The sequence below is a fragment of the Vidua macroura genome, chromosome Z (genome assembly GCF_024509145.1).
Source record: "Vidua macroura isolate BioBank_ID:100142 chromosome Z, ASM2450914v1, whole genome shotgun sequence".
Taxonomy (NCBI): Eukaryota; Metazoa; Chordata; class Aves; order Passeriformes; family Viduidae; genus Vidua; species Vidua macroura.
This window is the reverse complement of record NC_071611.1, coordinates 15,931,797-15,946,385: the sequence shown is the minus strand read 5'-3', so window position 1 is coordinate 15,946,385 and position 14,589 is coordinate 15,931,797.

Below are 14,589 nucleotides of genomic sequence, written 5' to 3'. Positions count from 1 at the left end.
ACAAGAATTGAGAAATAATAATAATAATATGTTTGTAAATCAAACTGGACTAGAAGAAACCGTATGGCTCAGATCAAAAAAACTTCAGATCAGGTTATTTAAAGGACAACTTACATATTCTTGTTCAGATAAATGAACAAGAGACCTAAACCCCCCTGTATTTCCATGTGAATTGATACATATAAGTAACCAAGGTGATCACCAAATGATAGCTGAAATGTAATTAGTAGATTTATTTCATTAGGTCACTGACTGAAGAGTCCCTACACACCACTGTGCTGTAGAAACACAGGAAACAGGTTGCAGGTGCAGTTAGACTTGGCCTGACCCCAGTGGGGCAGGGGACCCACTGCCTGCCCCGGGATACCAGCGGGCCTCATGCACGTGCAGTTCATCACAATGCTGTGCTTTTGTGGCCACTGAGATTTTTGATCTCTTTCCCAGCAGGACACTCAAGACTGTCTGAGAGAGGTGCCTCTTAAGTTTCTGATAGCTTCTATATTATCTCTACAGAAGTTCTGCTTCTCAAAACAGACAGAGGATAATCTGCATTAAATATGTGAAGTTTCTCTCATGGGTATTCTTAGTCTGCCCAGCCACAAGACACTTCGAGCAAACCTATCATCCTCCTTGTCAAATCTTGCATTTTTAACCTTTTCCTCTCAATAATATTACTCTATTTGCCAAATGCTGTATTAACTGAGATGAATCATATTTTCAAAATACTATGTGAAGTGAAGGTTGTGAGTGAGTTGACACAAGCAGGCAGCCAGAACAACCACAAAACCACGTCTGAAACGCAAAGAGTAAGTTTATTTCATTACTTCGCTAATCAGGGTGATCCCAAGGCAATGCCTTTGCAGAGACAGTCAAACAGGAGCACAGGCACTGTCAGGCTCAGTCCAAGCCGGCAGGTGGCAGGCAGTGGGTCTGCTGTTTCAACCAGTTTCTCAAGGGACTGTGCACATGTAGTTTACCACCATGCTGTAATCTCCTCCCAGTTTTCTGTGATCTCTGAACTTTGATTCTCTTTCCCCCCAAAGCAGGATTCTTGAGCAGGTCTGTGAGACTGCCTCCAGGTGTCTCCAAACACCTATGTTATCCCTGCACAGAAATTCTATTCCTCAAAACAGACAGAAGATAAACAGCAGTAGGTATAATATGTGGGGTTCCCCACATGGTTATTCTCTAGGCCTTGGCATTCCCAGCTGCAAAGTCACTTGAGCTAATCTACCACCCTTCTTACCATTCTTCCATTTTTGACCTTTTTCTCCTAACAGAGGGATGTTATAGGGTAGCCTTACATTTTGATTGATTTCTTTTTATAAATACAAAAAATGCAATTGCTTCACAGCATAAATAAAAATCCAGGGCCACAGAAAGTACTGTGTTGGATCAGATCAGTGTTTCAGCTCTGACCAAGAAGGGCTTTAGGTATCTCAAAGGGACACGTTGATATGGTTATCTTTGGAACAGTCTGTTGTAAATCATACTATTCAGCAATCTGACTCATGCCCCCAAACTGTGAAGGTTCTTATATTTTTAATAGTAACCAGTCTGCAATGGTGGATGATCATACTATTCATATTGATAAGGACAGTAGAAAGAACAGCATTTTACTCACTTGATAAGGATTTTAGAACAAAACAACATTTTACTCTTATCAAATAAAGGGAACAGTGTAGCCTTGGAGAAACAGACAAAACAGAAGTCATGCAAAACCTGAGCAGGATGCCAACTCAGCTCTGCAAGGCTGACAAAGTAGAAGTTGAGCAAAACAATGATATTGCACTTACTCAAAAGCAAGGGTCAAGGAACAGCCACATTGAAAGGACACTATATGCTGGAGATGGCTAAAGAAGATCCCAAAGAACCATATAAGGACTTCCATGTAAATTAAAGTTATATATATACATCAAGTAAGCAGGGGCATTTAATGAATGTGTAATCAGTGTGTATAATAAAAACTTTGTTCACCCAATCCTAGGACACTCAATTAAAGAAGATTAAGAATAAAGAATATTTCTGATTTCTAATACTCCAAACTACATTAGAAAGTTTCTATCTGGCCGATTTAGGTATCAATATAAATGCATAAAATCCACCAAATCTACAGCATTTTCTGGACAGTGTCTCCATTCAAATCAAGTGTACAAGACAAAGTAAATATATTACCTAGCAGAAGTACCTGAATAACTTTTTTTTTTTTTTTCTGTTGCATGTCTGTTTTTTCTTTTCATAGGATCATAGACTGGTTTGGGTTGTGAGGAATGTCCAAGATCATCCAGTTCCAACCACAATACCTCTTGTGTTTTCTACCTGTCCTGAAATTAAGAACTATCCAAAGCTTACAATGATTTGTAAGGAACATTTTAAGATCTGTCCTATTCCTGCTACATCCTGTTAGAGGTGTCTGAAAATAGTAACAGTAGTTTTATGTAAGAGCACATTACCAATATTAACTAGAAGTTGCAGCTCTAGTGATATTTCTACTGTGTTCTGCACAGTAATGCAGCTGAGTAATGTCCAGCACACCACAGATCAATGACATTAAAATCTACATTTTGAGAGAGAACATTATAATATGAGGTAACTTAGCTGACTCATTACTTTCAAACAGTATAGGAGTTATTGCATAAAGAGAAAATCTGTGTTCCTTACATTTCCTCTGTTTTGATCTGGTATGTAGGTGGCTTTGCTCCTCGTCCTCCCCATAGGTCAGCTGGGGCAGGCTCTTCACGCTCTCAGAGCACACATCTCTGTTTGCAATACATAAGGTCTGCCAAGATACCTAGAGGCAGTAAAAGAAAAAACTAGGACAGATTTCAGAATTGGCTTTCAGAGAACTACCGTCGTTCACATTGGAAATCTATAAAAGTGGTAAAGGTGTTAATTATCCTAAGGAAAAAAAAAGATTACAAAGGGCCAAGTGAATCTCTTTAACTTGAAGAAAAGGCATCAGACTGGAAGATGGAACAAACCTAGAAAGGCACAGATTGCAATTTTACAAGCAAGCACGAAGTGAAACACATGCTCTTAAAACTTGCCTGGCTAACATCAGTGTGATGATCTATTTTAGTTTTCATCTGGGAGTTGTGTGGCTGGACATGAAAATAGTGTGAGGGGGAATAAAAAACACAGAAGGCTCATTTTTGCTGGCTGTGTTGTACTAACAGGAGCACCTCTTCGGGTGGTGCTCTGGCCATTCTGTTGTGCTCCAACACCCCGGGAGGCTGCACAGTCCTGTGGGGCACTGCCACACTGGGACAGCGAAGGGTTCCCTTCCACACTTGCCATCAAACAAATCTTCAGCCTCTTTAGTTTTCTTCTCAGAAACCTAGCGTGGTCTCTGGTATAGTAATTTACCAATCTTTTTCTATAGGTGCCTCTTTTGTTAGCAGCTTTTTACCATGATCAGTGGTTATTTGATATGTAATGTATTTCTATTACTGCAAGACAGACTTCTCTGTTCCCACTTTCCTCATTGCTAATGAGTAGGGAAATAAAAGAGTCTGGAAAAAATGAAACTAAAGAAATACTTCTGTGCAGTGTGGTGCTATGCATGATCCTTCTTTTTGTTCCTGGTTGAGCCATGGAAAGTTGCCCTTCTGTTTGCTGGATGGAGAGGGAGCGAGAATTTGGAAGGGTGAGGTTAGCCAACTATCTTTCATTTCAATACATTCTATTTCCTAATTATTGGTAACATTCACTGGGGGAAAAAAAGCTTCTTTAGAGAACAGACTTTTCAAGTTTTTCCACTTTTTATCATCTCACATTTTTAGCGTAGATATTCTCATGACTCTGGAGGCAATGTGTGCAAGGTTCCCAATACTTCCCCATACTTCTGTTACATTGCAAAAGCAGGAAATGTGTGGGTGCAAAGGGTGAAAGAACACAAACACAGTTCTCTAAGCACTCTCAGGCTTGTGAGAACAATAGCATTTCTCCAGACTAACAGATCGTGCTGTGTGTACACAATGCTTTCTTTCTCTCCTAAGTACCTACAACAAGAAACAGAACAAACTGTCATCTGAGTATATTAGTGTTAGTACAGTCAATTTTTCTATGCCAGAGCAAAGCTGTAGCTTCCTGCCCACACATTAGAGAAACAGCAACTCCCTGGCCCAGAATGAAGCCCCAGGTTACAGTTTTCCAGCATGGAGTGTCTTTGCAGTTCAGTTGGTGGCAGTTGTTGTTAAACACCACATGAACTAGAGGATGTCTTAATTCTCTATCAGGAGAGGGCTTCATTCTATCTGAGTATGGAAACATGATGATGTTTTACCATTTTCTGTGTGCTTTTCAAGTCTACCAAATTGCCTAAAGACGATGAACACAGTTTGTTTTGTCATACAAGTTCCTTCCTTCCTTCCTTCCTTCCTTCCTTCCTTCCTTCCTTCCTTCCTTCCTTCCTTCCTTCCTTCCTTCCTTCCTTCCTTCCTTCCTTCCTTCCTTCCTTCCTTCCTTCCTTCCTTCCTTCCTTCCTTCCTTCCTTCCTTCCTTCCAAACTTCCAAACTTCCAAACTTCCAAACTTCCAAACTTCCAAACTTCCAAACTTCCCTTTTCCCTTTCCCCTTTTCCCTTTCCCTTCCTCCTTCCCTTCCCCCTTCCCTTCCCCCTTCCCTTCCCTTTCCCTTCCCTTTCCCTTCCCTTTCCCTTCCCTTTCCCTTCCCTTCCCTTCCCTTTCCCTTCCCTTTCCCTTCCCTTTCCCTTCCCTTTCCCTTCCCTTTCCCTTCCCTTTCCCTTCCCTTTCCCCTCCCTTTCCCTTCCCTTTCCCTTCCCTTTCCCTTCCCTTCCCTTCCTCCTTCCCCTCAGTATTGGCAGACATCTAAGGCAGAAAAGGCTGATCTGTTCATACTGAATTCAACTGAATGTGGATATTTGTCCTTCTTGATTTCTTTTTTCCTAACATCTGAGATCTGACATACTGGGGAATGCTGCAAGTTTATAAACATTTTTTAGTGTGTCACATTTGTCTGCCTGGAGGGAAAAGGCTTGGCAGGAATATTCATTGAGTACTCTTGAGAACTTCCTCTGCTCTAGAATTCAAGATTTTACTTGAATTAGTGAAAAACCTAACCCTCAAATAACTTGTAGGTACTTTCCTATTGGGACAATACAGTCAGGATGCAAATTACTAAATGGTTGGGGGTTTGCTCTTTTTTTTTAATATGACATAGCTCTTCTTTATGGCTCCCAAGAGCTTGGATTTTCAGGTGGGGCTAGATCCTGCATCTGCTTTGTCTTGGTTACATCAAGAACCCCTCACTGCAGAAAACACCCCATGGGGCAGTATGGTCATAACAATTCTATCTCACTGCAGTTCTGGGCATGTGCCACAGTAATTCACCCTCCCTCTTAACACAAGTTTAACTAAGAAAGGTCTCAGGCCACTTCCTGCTTCAATAAGGAATATTGAATATATGCAATATATCAATTACCCTGTACAATTTCCTGATAAATTTTGTCTTTAAATTCTAAAGTCTTTTTAAAGGGGAGTAGATAAGCACCTCCAGTAATTTTGGGCAATAATTTAACTTCTGTGCAGGACAGATACTCCACAGCTCCACAGCATCTCCACAGCTTCCCAATGTCTGACTTGGCTTTTATCAGTTTGTCCCATTTTACAGATGTCTGCTTTTTACCATTTGAGCAAACTGGTAAGTCCTTCTGTTTCCCATCTGGTAAATCTTGGTTTCAGTAAACCACAGCACAAGAAGCATAGTGATGCATTCCTTGTCCTTTGGGCCTGTACAGGCAACATCCTCTCAGTGTGGGTACATGGTGGCCTTGGTGAACTGGCCAGCCTCCAAGCCGAGAGAGACTCAGGAAAGCTTTTGCAAAATAAACCAAGTAAGTTGAATGCATCAGAATTTCAGATTGATTTTACACAAGTCACTTTGAAATCTTGTTGTGACCATCCTGGACTGCCTTTCACAGCTGTTTTTGCTTGACTTTTCTGATCTCCTAAAATAGCCTGAGATTTTTTTTCTTTTTTTTTTTCAAAGACAAATTCATTTGCTCAAGGAAGTCTATATTTCAATCTTGTCTCATGAAGAATTATGCTATTCATGCAAAGGACATACTTACTTTGGAAGATGGATTTAAATATATCTACCAGTATTTTCTCCACACCTCAAATAATAAATGGTCCTCCTTTGCATGGAAATGTTTGGCCATCAGATCATGCCCTTGACCCTTTTTTAATCACAGGAGAATTTATGATATACAAAGAAAAAGAAAACTGTGAAGTGGGACAGTAGGATTATCAAATTAGTTCTGCCCTTTCCAAACTAACATCTACTTAATGTTCCTGTCTTTCATTTTACCATCAAATGTTCTTTCATTTGCAGTTGGTATATTGCATTCAGCAGATTTTGCTATCGGCTGGAAGTTATATCCATTACATAGGTATCTTATATCCTTCAAACCAAGTCTCTATTTCATGACATACATGACAAAACCTCTCACCAACTACTGTTGCATTCAGCTCAGCAGTGAAATCCCTGGGAATGCAGTGGGAGTTGTTACCAGATAGGCTGAGCCATGCTGGAGGTCCTGGAGGTATGAGGTGTAAACAACAAAGAATTTCTGTGTATTTATGGTTTTATCTTGCAACCTAGTATTGACAAAGCCTTCTTTCTTTTTTTTTTTTTCTTTTTCTTTCTCCTCCCCCTGCCACCCCCGACCCTGCCAAGACTTTTTGCTGCTGACAGTGGTAACTTAGATCTTCTGCAAGTTGGAAAACACAAGCTTTTTCAATAGATTGCTAGTTAAATCAAGATATTACTCTGACTTTCAAATATTTGAATGCATTGCAAAGAACACAGATTCAAAACAATTTTCTGTGAAGGAAGAAATTATGGAATTAAACCTTTAATTATAAATGTGAGTCTATTTTTTAACTGTATGAAAGTGTTAGTGTGGATATGACATTTAAGGACAGAGACAAAAATAAGGGACAGCAGTAACATCCCATTAAAAAAGAGAGCAAAATATAAACAGAGAAAATTACCCAGTATTTCAGCAGGTACCTACAAACCAATAATCTCTTAAAAAAATTCACCTGATACATGTGACATCCAAGGAACATTAATTTTAAGTAATGCAGAAATTAAAAAGAATTCACCTTTTCAGGGAAACAGAAGAAACTTTTTTTAGATTGCTTAAATTAATAGCATAGGTGAAGTTAGATTTGAAGTTATTTGTTTTCAGTTGGTTTGTGGCTGGAAGAATGTTCCACTTAGGTCTAATTATATTTTTCCTTAGGTTGTGCTGCTCTTGAACAAGCACCTCATTATATCTGTCTTAAAAGAAGCACTAAAAAAATGAAGGGGCAGCATCTTGTGTCATAGAGCTAACTAATGCCAATAAATTCACAAGTATGGAGCCAGAGTCTTTGAGGACAGGAACACACACCTGTCAGACAACTGGGCTACAAGATCACAGAATCAAGGGATACACCAAATTGGAAAGGACACAGAAGGATCATTCAGTCCACCTCTCAGCCCTGCACAAGACATCAAAGAGTCGCACCATGTGCCTGAGAGCATTGTCCAAAGACTTTAAAAAGTCTGTCAGGCTGTGACAGGCTCCCTGGGCAGCTGTTGCGCTGCCCAACCACACCCTGGGTGTGGATGGCCTGTCCTACAACAAAGGATGATACAAAAATGGGAAAGTGCATAAGGGTTGGATGATCCACGAAGGAAAATAGGCCTAGTATATGCTAAGCACTTTTACAGGAGACACATGCAAAGCCAGAAGTACTGCTGTCAGTGCTTTCTGAAGGAAAAAGCAGCATGTGGAGAAGGCGCCTGGCCCCATGCCCTATGACAAGCATGCTGGGACATCCCCTGCTGATCAGATACATCCTCAGCACATCACTGACAGTCTAGTGTGGAAACAAGAGGCCAGATGTAGCTGGATTCAGGGACTGCTTACTTGATAGAATCAGAGGAAATTCCCATGCAACATGAATGATCCTTACTGTAGAGAGCTACTGCTGGCACATTTTAACTGTGCTGTAGAAAATCAAAGACATATTTTGTCAGAAGACACCCCCAAGTGCCCGAGGTTAGGCACTACATGGAGGCTTTGCTATAGGAGAAGCTGTTATGCAATATATCAATTACCCTGTATAAGTTTGTGTCCATGCTATAATGTAGGTGTTTTTTGCAGCACCAAAACATACTAATGGTATTCCACAATTTTAAAATGTGGATTAATTTGAAAATCGTTCAAATCCCTATGGTTTTTCAAAATACAATTGGGAAAATGGAAGAAAACATAAATAATGCTTCCAGGAATTAAGTACTCAGAATTAATTCTAACATTTTAGGTGATTGTGTTTCAAAGTAACATATTCCTGATGATAGTACTACCACAGTGCTAGTGTATATCTACACCATTCAGTTGAAAAGTTTTCTTGTTTCATTTGGGGGCCCCTACAGCATGCTGTACTTTGTGCATGAGGCCTGCAGATGTATAGGACCTAGTTTGACTGAAAAGATCAGCTACTACTTTATTTTATGCTTAGGAGAAAAATTATTTTAGATGAGCTCTACAAAGGAGCAAAGGCCTGCTCGGACCCCTTCAACTAGGAGCAAATCACCTTAAGGTCCACTTTGCTTCTCCTGTACTTCTTCCATCTCTGCATGCTCCTCTTTCTCCCACCTGCTGTGCTTTCAGCCCAGCTGGTCCCAGTGCCCCCACTCTCTGCCAACCCTACTGCCAGGACGTGGACAGGAGGGTGAGGAGCAACAATCCCTGATGCACAGGCTGCCTCAGGAAGCCTGGAGGTTTCTGTCCTTGCCCTAGCTCCCTGCTGGGAATTGCAGGTGCTAGGTAATCCTGCAGGACAGTCAGGGAGACTTTATATGGAAGTCAAGGTACTGCTGGAGGTGCTGGTTCAACAAACTGTGCAGCAAGCATTGCTTCAAGATTTGACATGGTTGGCAGAATTTGCTGAGGTTACTGTGCCAGCAAAAGCAGAAAAGACAACCCAGAGAGAAGGAGGTTCAAGTCACTAAGAGTAAATGGGATCATGTCAATAATGCTTTCAGTGTGAGATACAATCATCCTCAGCAATCAAAAGTTCAGACCTGAAATAGTCTGATTTGCCTCTAAGGATCCTACTACGTTTGACACCTATTGGAGCAGACAGGTTAAAAATACTGTAAACATTCCTGGAAAATATTGTAAAGTAAATATTGAGGAGGGAAGGCACTGAGTACATCAGCGTTTTCCATGTCGTCTGTTACCAGGTCCCCTGAACCATTCAGCTGCAGGCCCATATTCTCTCCAGTCTTCTTTTGGCCCTTGATTAGGTACCTGACCATACAGACTCCCTGAGAGTGGCTGCTCAAAGAAGTACTCCTGCTCTGTGTTATAGAATGGAAACCCCCTGCAAAGTGCAGCAGGAAAATATGCCATTCTATCTATGCATAATTTGCTGCTGAACTGAAATAATTTAAGTGCCAAGCATGATACCTTACCCTCTCTTCTGGCTTCATACTGCTTCTGAGGTGTGCTGCTCTCAGTGGCTTGGATGCACTCAGTAACAAAATGGTTAAAGATAGCTAATTATTTTCATTATGTTAATCACCTGTATGCCTCATATATTGTACAACCAACACTGCTCTGCCCTTTCCTGATAGTACCTGCACCCTTTTTGTGCAAAAACCTCCACACTGTGCCTGCAGTCACATGTATCTGATGAAAGACTTTCAACTCCCTTCTTCTAAGCTTCCTTAGCTACAAACTGGGACATTCATCCTAAATGAAAGGATGAGAGAAGGATAATTCCCAAGCACAGAGTAGATACAATATGCTACAATATGCCAAATCTTGCTGACTTCCCCAATTTGCTGCTCCTCCTCCACCCTCCCTGCTTCACACCTCCTCACCCACATAGGCAGAATAACCTGGAGGATATTTTTAATGCATGTGCATATAGAGTATTGTTAACAGATAGATTTTTTTTCTGTCATTGAGTGAAAGCACTGCAGATGAAGGAGTCTGTATTCTTCCTCCCTCTTCCTAAGTGCAAAATTCAACCCAGGAATTGCCAAAGGAGTTTCTTCTCTTGTACGTGTGTTGTGGACTGTTTCTATTAAGACCCTCTACCCTCACTGCTGGTCTTAAAGCAGCCTCACAAAGAATGCACCCAGCAGGTGTTCTTCAACTGCTTTTCAGAAACAGAAAATATTTTGGAGGGTTGATGATGCCAGCATTTTCTGCTGCCAAGAGAATCATGCTGTGTGCCACAGATTCCCTTGCAAGTCCTTGTTCCTGGTGAGGGACCTGCTCCAGCAGTGTCAGAACAGCATAACACCATAATGCATTGGGGTCACTTTGGCTCTCTGCTCTTCATTTAAATAATTTAACTGTGGCTAGGCTACTGACAGGGATTGGTATTCTGCTCTGTAGTCTCATCTCTTTAGTTCTAGCATTGCATTTCATTCTGTGCTCCATCATGAGGTTTTAAGAAATCAACAATGTATCTTGTATTAATGCTTTTTTTTTTTTTTTTTTTTTTTTTTTGCCATGATTTTTCACGTTCTCTTTATATTTCAGCCTGGGTACAAACCATGATTGAGAAAGGGTCCAATGCATTTAGATGGATGTAGGACCAGAAGCTGCTGGGGAGCCTGGACTGCTGCAGTGACCTTCAGGCACAGGGGCACTCAGAATCTACTCGTCAAGTTACTACTCAGAAAGGAGAGACTGACTCCACAGTCTGTCAGGAGCAGTTTTCTCATCCCATCTCTTTCCAGTTGGAAGAATTTGCTCTATTAACTGAGTTTTGGGAAACAGACTTTGAAGCAAACAAGCAGACTTGCCATGTTTGCATGCTCACTCACAGACATGAGCACTGCTCATGATGAGGGTTAATAAAGCATTCTGATTTAAGCCCAGCTGGAGATTAAGCACCATGCAGCCACTTGCTCAATGTCCCCCCCTAACCCCCACTCCACCCCAGTGCAATGGGGAGGAGAATCAAAGTAAAACTTGCATATTGAGATAAGAAGGATTTAATAAGAAAAAATAAAGCAAAATGCAGTAATAACGGTAGATAATCATGATAATAAAAAGGGAGAAAATAAGTGATGTGCAAATCAATTACTTACAACCCACTGACTGGTGCCAGACCCTGTTCCTGAACCCCAATCAGCCTTTCTTGGTAACTCCCCCAGTTTACATATTAGGCCTGACATTCTATGGTGTGGAATACCCTTTGGGGACTTCGGGCCGCCTGTCCCAGCTGTGCTCCCTCCCAGTTTCTTTTGTGTATATCCTCAGGGACAGAGCATGAGACAAGGAAAAATAAGTCCTTGACTCAGGATAAACACAGCTTAACAAAACCCAAAACATCAGTGTGTTATCAATACCATCCTGATTTCAATTCCAAAACACAGCATTTTAGCAGCTACTGAGAAGAAATCAACTCTACTCTGGCTGAGACCAGGACATAAGGCAAGGTCAGATTTGCTTTTTCTGTATAAACGAGTATCTGTAATAAACATCATAAATAGGTTTTCATTTTATGAATTGTGAGTTTACACCAGTTGTCATAATTTTGATAGAGAATTTTTTTCAGGTGAGTTTAATGTGGACAAATAATGTCAGATCAAGGATATCTTGGGACAAGTTTCCTCCAAGAAACTGGTTAGATGTTAGAGCCAAACACAAAATGAAAAAAAATTGAAAGAGTTAAGAAAATAGAAATTATTGCAGGCTTGAGTTGCTGAAGTTAACTACAAAGCATGTACTGGGTAAATTAGGGGCTGCTTGTGTCTATCTAGATAAGCTTTTGCTACTTTGATGAAGTTAAAAAGCATGGCTTACTGTTTGCCTTGTAGAAGTAACAGGTCTGACATAATACTAATGCCTGGGAAATAATTATTCCTCCCCTTGCTGGCTCCTCTGGCTGGAGTGATGAACGATGATTCTGGTAAAGCCAGAAAACACTGTATTTTTACTGAAGGAAACCTAAACCATGATTACAATCACTTTTCTCTTGAGAAACTATCAAATTATTCTAACTTTAATATTTGAAAAGTTTCCAGATTTTATCTACTAATGGTTCAAATTATCCTTGTAAGTCCCCCTTACCAAAGTAAAACAAACCAAGCAAACAAACTAATTTATTTGAATTTCTGTGATCTATTACTATTTCACAGCTTATGTTTTTTCTCATTTGAATTACAATCTCATTTCTTTTTCCTCTTTGTCTTTAATTGTTGTAGAGGAGAGGAAAAAAAATTCACAGTAAACTGTTTTACATCCTTTAGTGTCCATGTTTTTACTGGATAAACACATCCTTTCACAATAATAGAAATCATTAAATCTATGGGGTTCTGTAGAACATGGGCAGTATTGTAATTTAGCTATAACACTTTTATTTTTTCAATGTCAGTTGATGCACACATAGGTTATTCTGTTTCTTAGCTTCGTGCCTACATTTTGTTCATGTTGCAGACTTCAGAGGTTTTGGCATAATAGGTATAGCTAAAATGACTTCATGTCACATTTTCTGATTTTGCTGTTTTTAGAAAGTAGGAAAAAAGAAATTCATCCAGTGTAGTGGAAGCAAAATAGTTAATGTCTCATAGGCCTCTACCAGTCTCCATACTTAAGATATATTTGCAGCTAAGGGCTTTGCCAGTCAGCAGGATTTATTTACAAAGGAGTGGATTATTCATAAAACGAGTAGATCATTTGTAAATGGATATACTGCATAGACCCTATTTATCTGAAGGACTTAAATCTCAGTTGTAACCTACTATATCCTGCTTATCTGACACAGTTTTGACAAAGAAGGTGTTGTATAACCTGCATGTCAGGTGTCATCAGCTCCTTTGGACAGAGTTCCTACCAGCAGCAATGGTCACTCTGCCATTTTGTGTTCTCTCCTATAGCTGTAGTGATAAAATGCTTCTATTCTGATCTGATCTAAATTGCATTCCAGTTTTTTCTGCAACAGAGACTAAAGAAACCTGGAAACAGGAAAATAGTACCTGCTCCTCTCAGCTCACAGGACCACCAAAGCCACCATGACTTCAAATTCTACTGTCTGTGTATCCCCTTTTCTGAGCTGTTCGTCTTTCTTGCAGCCTAATATATTCCTTTGATTTTTGGTAAGAATGCATTACTTGATGTGAATTTTTTTTACATAGTTTACAGAGTACTTGGGGCAAGGGAAGAGTGATCATTGACATTCCATACTTCTTTGACCTTTACTTCATTTGTTTGCATTGTTTGCTTTTCTTTGTGGTCATATAGCAAGTTATAAATATACAATAAAGTATTTTGATAATGTAATGCATCCAAAAGTCTTTTTTTCTTGATGGCATGAGGCAACTTGCATTGAAAATCTCATGGAAATTAAGATTCTGGGAACATACAAAGAGGCCTGTAATAGTAAATTCCCTGTAGCACACTGTACTTGCTTATAAATGGAACAGCTTTAACCTCTGAAAAACAATCTGCTCCCTACCCCATCCTGTGTGAGCAAGGGTGATGACTATGTGATATGGTACGTAATCTTGTCTTTAACCATATAGATCACATTACACTGTTGGTCCCTGGGCAAAGTTTAGAAGCCTTCTGGGATATTCTGAGTATCCCAAAACCTCTATGCAAATTGAATAAACAAATCACAGTAATATTTCAAAGCTCAAAGCAAGGAGCAGGGATTTTTTTATTTTTATTTTGAAATAAGATTGATTCACCCATATGACACAAACTGTCATATCCACCTGTTTGGAAGCTGCTAAATGTGTATTCCCACTTAGTCTGGAGAGAATTACCTGAGGTAATAAAGAAACTCAGCCTTTGGTGGCCTCTTCACATTTCCAGAATTGTCACTGTTTCCACAATTGTGTGTCACAGAATTTCCACAATTGTCTCAGGCCTTGGTGTCCTGAGAAGCTGCAAGTGGGTGTGAGCTTGATGAAGTTCTAGTGTGAATGCCACCAGCAGTTGTCAGTCTCACAGCCATTTTGCTGGCTATGTCTTGTAGCTTTTCAGGGAGGCATGAGTTCTTAACCAGAGAGCCCTTTTGCCAGATGTGCCTGGAAATGTCTGCCCTGGCCATAGAGACCTGATGGGGCTTTGGAATATAGGGATGAGGCCTTGGTGAAAGGTATGAAACACTGGTAAAAAGCATGAGACAAGAGATAGAGGGGTGGTGTTGGCAGTGGCACTACAGTAACCCCAGACACGTGTTCTTGGGCCACAGTGTTCCTGGAGAAAGCCCTGGGTGAGGATGGCCCTAGTGCTGGATAGTGGTGTCTCCAAGGTAACTGATTTCACAAAGGGATGTACTGGATGATAAATTGTCTACACCCAGTGAGCTAACACAATGCTTGTTCTTCAAAATCCACTGGCCTGTGGAACTGCACAATGCCCATTGTGTAAGAAGGAGAACTGGAAGTCCACCAGCCCCAGTGTTCTGCCAGTTTCACCTGGTGTCAGTCAGCATTGGGGTCACCCACCAGCAAGGATCACCAAAGAGACCCCTAGGACAGAAGGATGCATGGGGAGGGAAAATGTGTTCATGATTTTGAGGAAATTATTGTCATATT